Source organism: Lampetra planeri, chromosome 24 (assembly GCF_965212315.1).
Source record: "Lampetra planeri chromosome 24, kcLamPlan1.2.h2, whole genome shotgun sequence".
Classification (NCBI taxonomy): Eukaryota; Metazoa; Chordata; class Hyperoartia; order Petromyzontiformes; family Petromyzontidae; genus Lampetra; species Lampetra planeri.
In genome coordinates, this window is record NC_136130.1 from 7,176,833 (window position 1) to 7,192,024 (window position 15,192).

The 15,192-nt window shown below is 45.4% G+C and overlaps 1 protein-coding gene across 2 annotated transcripts in view; it reads left to right on the forward strand.

Annotated features, from left to right (window-relative positions):
• LOC144726689 (phosphatidylinositol 3-kinase regulatory subunit gamma-like) overlaps positions 1-15,192 on the forward strand; it is a 142,159-nt gene that overhangs the window by 30,130 nt on the left and 96,837 nt on the right. The window lies entirely within an intron of this gene.

A 15,192-nucleotide genomic window follows, 5' to 3' on the forward strand; every position in this document is an offset into this window, starting at 1 on the left:
TTGGCATCTTGTCATGAGGTTATAATAGTAATTTCAGACATAAAAAACTGTGACTGATTCGCGGAGCCAAGCTCTGTGTTGCTTGAAAGCTTGGCGAAAGAGGTGGGGACTTTTGAAGTGTCTTAAAAGTCGGTGGAGATTCAATACTGCGAATGTCGTTCTGTTAGAATTCTGCTTAATTGGTACCTCTCGTCGACACAGTAGAGGGAAACACTTCCTACTTGCTCTGCACGTGAATGTCGTGTTCGCAAATAACAGTAAAACCAGTCATTCATTCTCAAGGGCTGGAATTATGATGGGGCTGAGACCATCGGCTCACTCCGCTTGAGGACCCAGTATAAATACAGGCAGCTGCCTGGATACAAACCCAGGATCTCAGCCAGTGCCAGCTCAGTGCTTTGACGTCTTAGCCACAGGGCCACTTGGAACAGTTGTTTTGCACCGTTGTTAAATCGTCTCAGACTCAAAAGCTCACGGTCGTTTGGTGAAAATGACGGAGGCCAACATTTGTCCACGGTTTGCATGCGTAGACACCACTTAAATAACATTGCTTTTTTTTAACTGAACCCCCCCCCCCCTCCATTTAACACTTCGAGTTTTCTTTATAATTCCACTGCTGACACAGCAGTTGGCATTTCACATTTATTTATTTAAGAAACAGAAAAGGACTCGAGCTGGTCCTCCTCGAGGGCTTTAGAAGTGTCCACGGGGAGAGCGCTCCCGGTTGAATTCGGGAGAAACGCAATAGGTCACTGGTCATTCGAGGGCATGGTCACGGCAAACAGGGGCCGCTGTGTTTGTGAGGATTTTATCCCGAGAGGGGGGAGGGTGTGAGGATGGGGTTTGGGGGGGGGTTTGCACGTGAGACGTTTCAGGTGTTCAGCCAATGGCGTTCTAGCCTCTCTGGTGCCACGCTGGCCAGGCCTTGAGCCTTTGCATCACGCAGCATCGTTCAAATGGAAACTTTTGCAAGAATTATCTTTTTTTTCTTCGCAAATTCCGATGGTGCGGTTGGTTGTTAGTAACATTGTCTGGGTTCCCTTTAATATTGAGATGGAAAAAAATTCAACCGCCAGTTTTGTATTATATGTTTATGAATAGATTCTTTGAAGTCTGTTTCAGTAAGTTTGATCATGAGATGCTGAAATTGTCTACTTTTTTTGTGATTCGTTCCATTATTGGCCAGAATCAAACATTTAATCTAGGTATACAATTGCCTTTTTTTCAAAGCTATACATGAAAAAGAAATGTAATGCTGCACCGTATTTTGAAATAACTGCACATGTACAAAGTGAGAATTTTAAAAAAAATAGTGGGAGCAAATGCAGCCAGATGTTTGAGGGGGGGGAAAATGTGCTCTCTTTTGCGAAATGTTAAATGCCTCCGTTTTGTAAACTTTTTTTTTACCATTTCTTGGGAGAAGCTGCATTGGCCCATGGGCTGAGTTTAGGCGGATTTAGGCAGCATTGATCGTCTGAATGACAGGGACCATTGTTTAAATAAAACCTTCGTGCGACGGTGGATGGTCGACATGACCACAAAATCTCTTTACCCTTCCAACGCTGAGGTTGGGGGTGAAACGGGGAGGGGAAGGCCCATTGCTAGGTGACTATTATTATTTGTGCGACGTAGCGTGCGTTTCACTTATTTCATTATTTGCTATTTATTTATTTTTCTGCCCTTGTACAATTGTGCTCTCAGAATCGAGCGTCGTCGTGGCTCACGCAATCACAGGAATTACCCCCGCAGAGAGAGAGCGAGACGCAGTGGCTTACGAATGGTGTTCTCCACTCGTTATAGAGGTTCCCACGGTTTGAATCCAGCAGCCGGTAATGACAACTTGCGGGTGCAGCGTCCAAAATAATAGTACGCACGCCGTCTGCTATCACAGTGGACGTTAAAGATCACCTGACATCATTCGCAAGAGTTGGGCCACTGTCCGTGTCAGAATATGTATTTATACTGGTCGAATCCGATGAGCTACAAAGCTATGCTTTAAAGACGTCCAACAGGGCGCAGACCATTGTGTGCCGGCGTGAGGGTCCAAACCTGCCAAATTAGAAAAATACCACCCCCTAATGGCAGACTAATTCCTCAGGTCACATGCAGGAACTAAACCAAACTATTTTTATGTATTTTTCCAGGTAAGGCCCACTGAGCTACAGAGCTCCGTTTCAGATGTAACCTTCTGGCTTCGATAGGTCGCTATCTCAACTCGTCACAACCACAAGACCGCACGCCACACCGCTGAGCGATTTTAAGCCGGGGAGAGCATTCACTGCAGCCTGAAGGGAGGGGGGGGGACTGCAAGACTGAAGGTTGATGTGTGGGTGTATTCGTTCTTGACAGTGCTGCGCGCACTTGACATTAGATTGTGCATGGTGTTCGTCAGGGTTCTATTAAAGAATTATAATCGGACAGCAGTTTGAGCTTGGTTGATAAAACTACGCACACTTGGTAGTGTAAAGATAATATGGCATTAGACTTATCCCTCTCTAAACCTCTACGTGTCTCCAATGGCATTGGGTGACACACACATCACACCGAAATTCGACTCAAAGGTGTTTGGCAACTCGCCAGCAGCGATTTATTTATTTATTTCGGTCTTTGTGCTGCGGTCGTTTTTTTGAATGCTTTTGTCATGTGCTGTTGAAGATCGCTCGCTATTTGTTTTTTTTGTTTATTGGAAAACAATTTCTCCATGAACCCCCCGGCATTCAATAACACAGTTCAAACTGCTGTAAAATGCAATTCTATATTGGATGATACCTTTACATACACCCTGTATTTTACCGTTAAATAATAACTATCATCATGGAGCGGAATGCTGCCGAAGCTGTTTTTTTTTCAGACTGCTCAGTGATGCGCGAGCCTTCGTACAGCTCAATAAAATACAAACAACCCTGAGCAATCCAAAGGTCTGCTTGCGTACACAGTTCCACAAAGCAGGGCGAGGCGACTCTTGGTCTGAGAGCCCCTTGAGAAGAGTTCTCGAGCTAATGATTAATGTGGGAATTGTGAGCATAGGGCCCATCTCACCATTGCCAACACCACATTGCCTCTCGAATGAAGTGATGGCGAGAAAATCCATACAGGTTGTACAAAGCCTCCCGTTTGCTGCTTATTTGCCACGGTCACGAGCCTCGAGCTGATAACAATCACTGTTGTGCCTAATTACTGGGGAGAGACCGAGGCTCTTAAATATGTAAAGCTAGATAACAAAATATCCACCCAATTGCATCAGTTGCTCGATGAAAACGACCAGTGGGATTACGATGTCCTTCTCCGTGTGTGTGTGCTCCGTCTCTTCACAAATTGAGAGATACAGTCGGCAAGAGATTTACTGCAGTTCATCTCTTTCGTGCAGGAGCATGACTTGCGAAAGAGACTTTGAGCCAAGTGTGTGGGTAGTACCACACAGCCAGTGGCTTCAAGTACCCATTCAGGGCCCCCAGCCCCTTGGATGACGACTCCGTTCGTATGACGGCATGTCCTGAAATATTGCAGAAAGATAAAAATTTGAACAAAAGTCTGGCGTGAATTTTCTCCATGTGTAATTCACAGGGTGGGGCATGCTACCAATATCGCGTACGATGGCATTGCCGCCTTGAAATGGTGTCACCCCTGTCGCGATAGAGCGGTGCATGTAATTTGAGTGTCATGTCCCATGTTCGATTTGCGTCAAATCCACAAGATCGCACATCTTCGACTCGGCACATGGGTCTTCTTTTTACTCTTAAGTTAAACACAATTTCGGATTTCAAGTGCAGAGCAGTGAAAAAATACTCCAGTCATTCATGTGGTAGGCCCGCATTGCTGGGACGTTTTTGGAAACGTAACCAAACCTGCCAGATGTTCAGAGTAAAAACAACATTGGCACACTTTTTTTTGCTTTTTGAAAGACCTGGAATGTACTCTGAGCTAAAGTTATCATATATTAAAAGTTAAGTGAGATGTATTGAGATGTGCACACTGACCATTACGATTATTAATTTTAATTTGGCTTTGTGGATGGAATACAGCAGTCGGTTACATTGCTTTACTTCGTTGCCAATGTTACATTGCAGGAAAGTTGGACACACAGTATTTATTTTTTATTAACGTTTAATTCATTGCATGGATACCTCTGTCATCTAAAATAGTATCACTTGATGAGCTTTGAACTTGGTTATGGTGCAATGACACAGGGCCGAGGAAGTTAATGATTGGCTGTGAATTGTTGGCACCATTGCCCAAGCATGTGATGTGAAAATAAAGTCTTTATCTGCATGCGGTCCTGTACCATTGCAACTTGCTCAGACAATCCCTTGCTTGGTTAATTATCACCTTCAAACCCGTGATGTCTGTGACCTCATTCTCAGTGGGCAAGAACTTTACTGTCGACCTGATCACTACCACCAACTTGTGGCTTCCACAGAGGAAGTGGAGGAATGTCGGTGATTGCGATGCACTTGCTTGCTCCTTAGCTTCTTGTGTTAAACAAAAGCTGTGAGCCTACCTTTAAAAAAAAATAATATGGAAAAAAAAGATCTTGCAGATATTATATTGGGTTTTTTTTGTGGTATTTGAAGAGCTGTGCTTGCTTGGGACTTAAAAAAAACCCAGTCCTTTCAGAAAACTCAAGCCTCTTCATAGACACGTCCGGGTTGTCATGTTTTACTGCTCCTTGTGCCCATTTAATATCGTCACTTGGTTGAATTTATGAGCGGGTGAACAGCACTGTCTGGAGAGAGCCTTCAACATCGAGCGCAGGCGCTCAAGTGACTCTCAGTGATCCACTGAGACAAGGAGAGATCATTCTTTTGCTGGCCATGGGGGTGTCTGAAATGGGGGCAGGTGTTTTTATATCCTCATTCATGAAAGAAATCGTAAATCCAAATCGTATTCCTTGTTGTGTAGTCACACTAAACTTGGTATTTGTTTAGTGCTTCTTTCTTTTATATGTGCGGCTTGGTTCTTTTATTGTTTCATTTCAAACCGGTTTACCCTTGTGAAGGATTTTAGCTTTTGTGCACGTGAGAATGCATCGGTCGACAACACGACATGATGAGGTCTGTTGTCATGTTCGTAACATTCCTCCTGGGTTTGTTAATGAACTCTGTGGGGCCGATGATTTTCGCAGACGGTCTCCGATGTGGCTTGTTGCCTCCGCCTGCATCCGACTGATCCAATGTTCATGAACAACTTGGTGACAAAATGCTTGCGCAGTCATCCCAAGAGCCAGCGAAACTATAATAGGATTTCTGTTTTTAGGATGGGGGGAAAGCAATGCAATTAAAGGGTAAATGCACATTAGTTAATGAATACTCATAGTGGTTCATGGAACCTAATAAAATAACCAAATTTGATCCTGAAATACATACAACTGTTGGCATTTTTTTTTTAAATGTGCCGAGTTTGTGAACGAGGCGTTAGCATCACGAGCTGATAACGATTTCTGCCCGCATGCCGTTTTTGCTCCGTCATTGTCGGGAGCACTTCAGTGTTATTTTTCTAAAATCCGAATAAAAAACCACCACCCGAACTTAATTCTCCCAGCCAGCAAGAAAATACTTTTCTTTCATTTCCAGCTTTCCGTAAAAACACTTTTGAATCAAAAATAGCACGTTCTTTCAACGAGCGCAAATCAGTGGCAGCAGCGGCGGCAGCGGGAACACGAGGTCAAGCCTTTGTCTCTAGGGCTAGTCTAAAGGTCAGGGAGTAGTCTCCTTTCAGGTCATGCATGTAGTCCTTTTAAGTTGCTGGGCCTCGAATGAAAAAATAATTTTACTTTTTAATAATATTTTTTTTCAAAGTTGCTGACGTTTTGGATTAGCCAGGCGAGTTGGATGGATGCCAGCTCTGGGTGCTTGACAGGGGGGGGTCTCATGTGAGCCCGTTGGTGTCAAGTCCAGCCCGGCCCCCCCTCCCACTCCTTCACGTGCCGCTAATGAGTCGAGCGTCGCCCGCAGCAGCCGCCCATAATATTGCATCAAAGTTATTGACACGTGGGCGGCGTGCACTGTTACGACTTGCGATTTCACGCCACGGAAATTTTGCTGGTTCCGCATTTTATATATTTTTTTCTTTTATTATTATTATTATTATCTTTTTTTGCACAGCATGATAATTACTTTTTCAGAACATGAATATGTAATTGAAAATTATTTTCAGTTGGAGATTTTTTTGTTTGTTTGTAAGTTTTGTCGTGTATTGCAGCAGCACTCAACATTTAAACTTCTTTGATACCGGGTGCAGAGCCCACAGTGGTCAAAAAGGTCCTTAAGACCAATTGGTCTGATGTAGAAAATTTCGGGATAACTGCTTTGCAGGAGGGTAAAAATTATGTATGCAATCATATATTAAACTTGCTTTTACGTAGTTGGTTGCTGTCTTTTACTTATAGCTGGAGAAACGTAATTGCATGTCTGAACACCGACTTAATCCAGCAACATGATGTTGGCTTATTGGTGGGCGTAAAGTATAAGCATCATTGTACAGCGATGACCGTTCGCTATACTTTTGGTACGGGACTATACGTCCAACCAAGTGAATAGTCATGCTTCAAATGAGTCCCTTGAACATTGCCAAGTACATTCAGAACCACCATTTAATTCTACACGATCCTTTAAATATTAAATGATCAGTCCTAGACTTGGTGCTCTCGCTCCCCCTGCGAGAGAAACGGGATGTAATTAATTACAGGTGGTTACCGTTGATGGAATCCCATTCCAGGATGGTTGGCCGTGCGATGGGCGATGTATGTAGGTTTATGAGCCGTGAAAATCGGGGTAGACGGACCGTCGTGGGTATTATCGTGAAATGGTACCGGCGGGAAACTGAGAGTGCTGGATTTTTTTTGTTGTTGCTTTTTTTTATGAGCGCCACACAGATGGCACATTTAGTCCCCCCTGACACCCTGTGCTCCTATAACGGAGTCTCCTTTTACGAGGCCTTTCACCCCAAAAGCCATCACGCGCTTGCTCCCCCCACCGACCTCTCTCGGCCCATTTTGACCCCTTCCTCCTCCCGCACAAGGGAAGGGAACAGCCCGGCCCACCAAGGAGCTGCGACTTGCTCTCCAATGCGTTTTCCTGGGTGTACCGCGTTTCGCAACGGGGAAAACACATCGGACGGGCTATTAAGCACAACCGGCGAGAGCGTAAGCCCGGGGTCGGTAGTGTAGGCTGTGACCTGTCTGCCTGAACCTACAGCCACAGGGCAGGGCCGAGGAGCCTTCCTTGAAGGAAGGGATGTGACGCTGCTGTTCTCCGCTTAATTTGCAAGCACAAAAAAAACCGCTCAAGTCGTCAAAGGGGAAATGAACCCGGCATCCTAAGAAGGAAATGTCTGGAAAAAAGAAAAAGTCTTGAAAACGTTGTTTAGACTTTCATGGATAAAGATTTTCAAAGCTGTGTTCTTTTTATTCAGAAATTGAGGTCAGGAGATTCGGCCCCGTCTCTTTTGGTGTCTATTTTACAACATCAAGAACAGCATATCCTTTTTGATCAAAGCTGCTATACATTTTGATTTGAAACCTTCGTGACTGCAGGAATCCACACCCTTTGGTTCTTTCGGTAAAGTCACGTGGGTAGAAACAATAATAGATCACGACGTTTCGATCGGAACAGCAAGCGACCGTCTTCTACCTACGTGACTTTTACCGAAAGAACCAAAGAGTATGCTGTACATTTATATTTCCAGAGTTTCAACGAACAAAAAATTCACTTGGGACGAAAGCAGGCCATCAACTGAATGAGTTTCTGGACAACCCCCCAAGAATGGCTGCAGCCACCCAGCTTTTTCAACTTCCCAGATTAACTGTACCAGCCTCGGGGCCGTACTGTGCCATGAATGGCACTCGCGGCACAAGAGGCGTTACCCTCGTCCATTGAGAGACGGCAGGATGCCCGACAAATAGCGTAAATCTGTCGGCTCGCAAATCCGTGCCGAATTTTATGTTGCTCGGCTCGAGGAATGTTGATACTGTGTTTATGTAAGGTTTGTATTTTTGCGCAGTGGAGTTTTTCAGAAATCGATTATTATAGCCCCGTGTACACTTTATAGCGTTGCATTTTTTTTGCTTCAATATTTTATGTTAAAAATGGCATGTGCTTTGTTGGAGTAAATGCAACGCTAAACTATGCTATAGTTGAGTTTGCAACCAATAATCGAAGATTGTGAAGGAATTCCGTTGTCAAGACGGCCTTGAAATCCTCACCATACAAGACCAAAGCCAAGGACTGTAGGCCAGGTGATATGGATTAAAATTGGGCGAATCCATAAGGCAGTAGGGGGTGGGGGATATGAACCTTCCACTTATAGTTCAGTTCTTTGGCTGTGTTTAAATACTTACATGCATTACTCGCACACACAAGTAACAGCGTGCAGACGATGCATGAATCCTGTGTGCGTGCTCTTGTTACTAATTGTAACTCTCCCCCCCCCCCCCCCCCCGTAGCATTCGCATGTTCTCTGAAATACTGCAGAACTTAATTTTCTTCCATGGTAAACACTAGCTTACGGGGGGAACGTGCACCCGCAGGCCTGCATTTTATCTCGCGGAGGGGAGAGGATGGGCCGGTGTGTCATCGCGGGTCCACCGTAATTTCGGAGGAGATTCTGCTATAAAAAGCGGCTTAGGCCGGTGGAATGGAAAATTGCAGTATCGGTTCTCTGGAGCGTCCTAGATTACTGTGCCAGGCTTTGGTTAATCACGAAAGCAGCTCCCGGCCCTCAGTTTAGGCTTCATTACGAGACGATTAGTGGAGCCGCAGAGATTACGCAGGCTGCATCCCTGTGGTCGTTAGCAGTGGTGGTTGGTGACCAACTTGAGTGCCTCCAGAATTTACTCCTCCAAATTGCTCTTCTCTTCTGCCCCTTCTTGCAACGAGGAGAAGGTACACCGCGAGACACTGACAGTTTGCAGTACACCCGCGGCTCGCGGCCAATGACGATAGTATTCCTCATTAAACGAGCTCACTGTGATGTGTTTTCGGATTTTAACTTGCGTTCGGCATTACGTCCGCCGTTTCACTCCTCGTGCCGGGAGCTTCTTCAGAAACTGAAAAAGTTCCCGAAAAGCTCCCAAGCACGGGGGGGAGTGAATCGTCGGACGTCATCGGCGAAACAATTGCGCCGAAGTCGAACCAAAAAAATACGTATCGAAGAGAGCTGTACAGCACAACCTCGAAAACCAACGCGGTAACCGATTTGAAACGACTTGGATTTAACATAAAGCAGAGATGGCGACGGCGCTGTGTGCCCGCTGACGTTCACACGTCCCCCGAGAGGTGCTTCTTAATTTAAGGGAGGCTCGGAGAGCAGCCAGACCGCCCCCCCCCAGAGAATAGAGTTTTATTGGCCCGGCTGGCTGGGAAGGGCTCATTGTGGGCAGCGGTGCGGCGCCACGTCGTGCAGCACCATGCCCCTCGGGTGCGAGCAAGGAAGGCGGTTGCCACTTGGCTACGTCTGGCTCTTAACGTGCCAGCCAAAACAACGCCACCTCCAGAGTTGTTGGATGAGTTTGCGTTGGCCAGGAACACTTTCCATGTGTGGGCATGAATAAACGCTTGAGGAACCAAATTCGAATATTTTGACAAAGTTTTCGTCAAAATGTTTTGGTGCTAATGAAAACGTAAATTCTGCTGCTTTATTATATGTTCAGAAAATAAAATTCTGCAAGCTCAGAATCACACTTTGTATCCACTGCTGAATGAAGGCCTCCCCGTGCCCTCGCCACCTGGGTTTGTGACAGCTTGGTTTGATTATGTTTCCACTGAGTCGAAATGCCCTTTCATCGTCTATTAAAAACCGAGCTTATTGGCATTTAATAGTCATTTGTCTCTTTTTGGATCTTATTGTGTTATACGTACAGTGTTGGTTGGCTCTCCGAAGTGCCCATTATTCATTTGCATGCGATTTCCATGAACAAGTTATACAGTTTTGTCTCCCTTGTTAAATGAAACAACGATCGAGGAGGCATCATTCCACAGCTTGGGGTACTTCACCCTGTGTGGCGTATATTTTTCTCCCTTTTCATTTCGTTAGAGTGCAAACTAATTCATTTATTCCGACTTTTCGTATCAGAAGTCCACTGTATAAATTAAATTATAAGTGACACATGATGTCATTTTTTTGGTTGGTGAGGAATGGCAAGTATTGCTGCAGCGAGTTGTGGTCTTGACATACTCTCTGTGGCTGCCCTGTTGTGGGATGCCTCGAGTGGACGTGTGGCTTTTCGGAATGCACACCCCACTCTACTCTCCCGTGCCGCCATCCACGCGCAAGGTATTGCGAGCGCAGATCGCGTTTTATTTACTTAATTTTGAAACCTCTTCCGCGATGGATATACCCGCGAAGAGTTTACGTCTTGTTTACTGCGCGATGTTGCAGCTGCTTAAAGGGCAGGCGTATTTATTTTATTTCCGAATTTTAGGATGCATTGCATTCTTATTTTAACCTGTGGGCGAACTTGGTTAAGTGTAATTACGTTTTCATTTAAGATACATTTCAGGCCATTGTAAATTGATTGGTGGATGAAGGCTTCCCCGATGCCATGTCGGTCATCAGGCTTGTTTGACCATACTTCACCACGCTGGTTAATGCGGGTTGCAGAAGAGGGTGAGTGGGTGCCCAGGACAAGTTAAAATAGCACTCGCCACTGATGTTTACCGCGGCTGGCAATCCAATTCAGGTTGCCGGGTTTGTGATCCACACCCCCCTTTGGGTACTTGCAGGTAACGTTAACATTTGGTTTGCGATTTTGGCAGCAGCAACAGCGTTTGTACACAATGGCCTCCTGTTTCAGTGCTGTCGGTGTCTGAGCATGTTTTACTCTGCAGCTATTGGGCAACGTGCAGTGGTAATTATCCATTGGTAATTTCGTCGGGCAGCATTGGCAAGCATCTACAGGAATCGAACGGTTGAAATTGTACAGAGCTGGCCGTGCCCAAGAGTCCTAGACCACAAGCTTTGCCCAGAAGCCTTTTTTTCATAAAACCAAAAAAGTTTTAACGTCGCATGTCCACCGAGACCTGCGTGCAGATACTTACTTCCTGGAATAATGCAAACGGAAAGTAAAAATTGCATGCAATTTGGAAGTTCGCCCATGAAATCAATATTTCAAAAATTCTGGAACTGCAAACGGAGCGACTTGAAAACAGTAATCTCTTTTGAAGTGAGGATTTACACGGCGACATTGGCCGGCCATCAAAGGGGGCAATCGGCTTTTGATGAAGGCGACTCCGTGGGTTTGTGCATTTAAGGAAAAACGTCCCCTGAACGGTTCCTTCTACACCCCAGTCGCTTGGGCCCCTTGAGCCCCGAGCCACGACCATCACCGCTCATTACCAGAATGAGCGCCTGTGTCAAGTCTGGCCGACACTGTCAGATCTCGGAAGCTACGCAGGGCGGATTGCGTCTCGATGGTGCTTGGATGAGGCGACCACGATGCAAAACAAATGTTATAGGCCGCTGGCAGGGCGGGGGGTTATGTTATCGGCAGTGAAGCAAAAGCCATTGTTGTTCTGTATTGTATGCACCCACACATTCGCATGGCTGTCGTCTCCCTAAGTGTGTTGATTGTGACTTGAGAGGTATAGAAGGCATATAGAATAGAGGGAGCCTGAACTCGGCTCCTTCACCCTTTCTCGATTGCCACCATATTGTGTTGCAAACTCGGGCTGCGCCACTGAACCAAATGGGGAACAAATTCGGTCACTGGTTTTCCAGTAGTCGGGGACGAGAAATAACTCGGATTATTCTCATCAATATTCTTTGGGTCTTTCGGTAAAGGCACGTAGATAGAAAAATAATAACAATTTCACGACGATTTTAGATTTTGACGTTTCGATCGCTGAGGCACCTCAGCAGCTCTCCCGCTATATGAGAACTTAGAAGATATGAATTGCTTCCAACATGTTTTTATTAAAATGTTTTAATTGAAATAGAACAGTCAAACACAGAACAATTGTTAAGTTAAATAAATAAAGTTATGATAATAAATAATAAAACAATTCCAATAAGAAAGTAACAGGACATTTGAAATCGCAAAAAATCGCAGCCTTTGCGATTTGCTAATCGCAATGTTTCAAATTGCGATTTCGATTTCAAATCAATTAATCGTTCAGTCCTACTCCATTCCATTGGCACCATCACTCCACGCCACTCTAATCCACCCCTCCTCCCTTTCAGTCAACACCATTCCGGCCCCCCCTCCCCATCCTCCCATCCCCCCGTACCCGTGCGCAATGGTTCAGTCCAGGCTTGAGTTGCCTTCGCGTGACAGCGCCCGCATCTCCAAGGCTTTCGAGAGGAGGCAAGGGCGGGCAGGGGGGTCTGGCTGCCGGCCAAGACGCGTTAAGCACCGCTCGCACGCTGCCTCAGCAGTGGGCGCGTAATCGCCGTCAAGTCCCGCAGAATGCCCTCCCGCACCGAGCGGTTGTGTGTTTCGATTTAAAGCTTTCGTGACTGCAGGGATTCATCTTATTGGTTCTTTCGGTAAAGTCACGTAGAATGGAAATAATAAAACAATGAAAATAAAACATAATAAAATAATTCTCACGACGTTTCGGCCACAACGCAAGCAGCCGTCCTCAGGTGAAGAACAGGTCTGTCAGAAAGACAGCGTCGTGGGGCATCCGACACTGCAGTCGTCGTGATCCGGGTTCGATTTGCGGCCGTGGTGCTCTACGACCGATGGCAATGCTCCTCGTGATAGGCGCTCGCTAACAGAACGCGGAACCCATCAATGTAAAGTGCAAGACGGGAACTTTCTCATTTACTTTGGACAAATAGTTAAACGTTTTCATGCGTTTCAGTTGACAGGAGTGTGTGTGTGCGTGCGTGAGCGTGTGGCTGGCCTTTGCCCTCGCTTATCATAACCAGATGCTTTTCGTTGTGCATTCTGGGTGCACAAAGTGAGTAGAGCTTCACTGAGCCATGCAACTGGGTCAGCAGTTCCTGCGTCACTGCAAGGCGGAAGAACATTTTAAGGAAAAAATAACTGAATGCATGAAACGAACAAAAAATCAAAAGAAAAAAATGTGCCCTTTGGTAAAAAGGCAAAGGAAAAGAAATAACTTAATAAAAATACTCTACTTTGCTAAGTGCTGCTTTTAAATGTCAGAGTAGGCTTGCATGTGTTTATGGTATTTACGTATTTAATAATGCTGCAGCATCGGCATTATTTATTAATGTAAATTACAGCGTGCCGGTGCAATAACTCGAGGCTGTGCGTTTGTTGGCTGGCACTGTGCTCACACTTGGCAGGCGGAGCGTGGGTGGAGGTGGAGGAGGGGGGGGAAGGTGCAGTTCAGTGCACCGATTTGGATTTTTATTCTTCAGTGGTGGCTTTCCGCGTAGGTGCCTCCTCTGTAAGGTTTGCACCGCTGAGTTGTTGCTGTCGAGGGACAAGCGAGTGTGTGCCGTGCAGTCGTGCAGCATGACTCTCCTTAGTTAATTTCAAGTATGCATTATCTTCCCCACAGAGAATAATTTTCCCACTAGATTGGAACATTTCTGTTTTTAGTGCAAATCAAACCAGCAATCACTGGGTGGTTGGCCCAATGTTTTGAAATGTGTACGGTAATGAGGTCTCCTATAGAGCCGTTGTGAAAGCTGCAGCCTTTGATAATGCAAGCATATGATGTCGGTCATTTGATATACACTGATATTTTACTGGTAGGAACGAAGTGGACCAGACCACCAATAGATTATATCGTCCGTCCGTCCGTGTATCAACATCGCCCCCTACTGCAAACACTTGGCAGGACCCTACAAAAACCTTTTGACTCAGTGGGGCTTTCCTGGCTTAACAAGTGTAATTAATACATTATGTTTATATTCTTTGGTTATTCGTTCCTACCAGCCCACCCCGCAGGGTCCTGTTCAACTCTTAACAGAAAAGTAAAAAATAAAATTCTCCTTCCCGTATTTGTAAAAGAATGCGGAAAAAAAAGTCTGACGTGTTTTCATGCAATGGCGTGTATCCTGCGCCAAAAGAAACCAGCCACCTCGAACCATTTAGAATTTATGCGTGAATTATCTCACGTGATTTGTTTAAAAAAAAAAAGAAATCCACATCCGAGCAGGGGTAACCTTCAGAGATCGGTTCCTCTCCTTAGGCTACAGGGTTGAGGAATCGCTGCCGAGTTCCAAAACCGGTGCACGAGTCTGAAAAAAGCGAGCCCTCTGCTCTGTGCTCCAAACGCTTTGAAGAGTCGGCGTATTTCGCAGCAACAACCCGCACCGCGCGCACCTGGCAGTAATTACATGCGATGAATTCCAGATGCATACGCCATCAAAATTCCAATTAAATACGTATATCTGGCGAGTACGTGTGTGTCCCCCCTCCCCCCGTTTATGTCCTGCCTTCCCAGTGTGCCCAGGTCACTGCCGCTCTCAAGGTGACTCACGTTCCCTAATAATAAAGGCACTCTCGTTTTGTATCAATGCTTGGCTGTCGAACTTAAGAGAGGACCTCTTTGGGATACAGCCAGGTGGCTCACAGGTCAGAGCGCTTATCCGGCACCACTGAGAGACCCTGTGGTTTAATCCGGATTTCAGCTACCTGTATTTAAAGCGGATTCTCAAGTGTAGTTAGTTGATGGTACCAGCCAGGTCATCAATGACTTGGCTTTGTACTTAATTTGGCTAAATACCGGCTCTGAGAATAAACAAAAAAACGTATTTTGACTGTTATGCGACAATTTCATAGGGCAGTGCCGTGGCAAAGTTTGTCCCCTGCCGTGTGAAGGATAAGAAGTTCACTTGAAGGCTATTTTAGGAAATTCCTGTGCACATTTTATTCCACAGCCACTGTGATACGAGGGATGCAACTTCTCAGAAATTGTATGTCATGATGCCGATAGCACAATCAGAATACATTGGGATGAAAGTAATGAAACATGTATTGGCAATTTTGTATCTACAAGCCCAGACCCAAAATCAACTTCAATAGTTGTGGTCATTAACACTGCCTTACAGCATACATTTATGTGGTATACTAAATTCACTTTTAGCCATTCAGAAATGTCCACAAATGTTAGCCGACTGTTTACTGTCTTGAGAACAACACAAAGTCCTATGGCTGCACGCCACTGCCGTTTGGATTTGGTTCCACATTGTGATGCATGTCCTTGCATTAAATTTATATGTATCGTGCAAACAGCTGCAGAGGGAATTTGCTCCCATCATAAATAACATCATCAG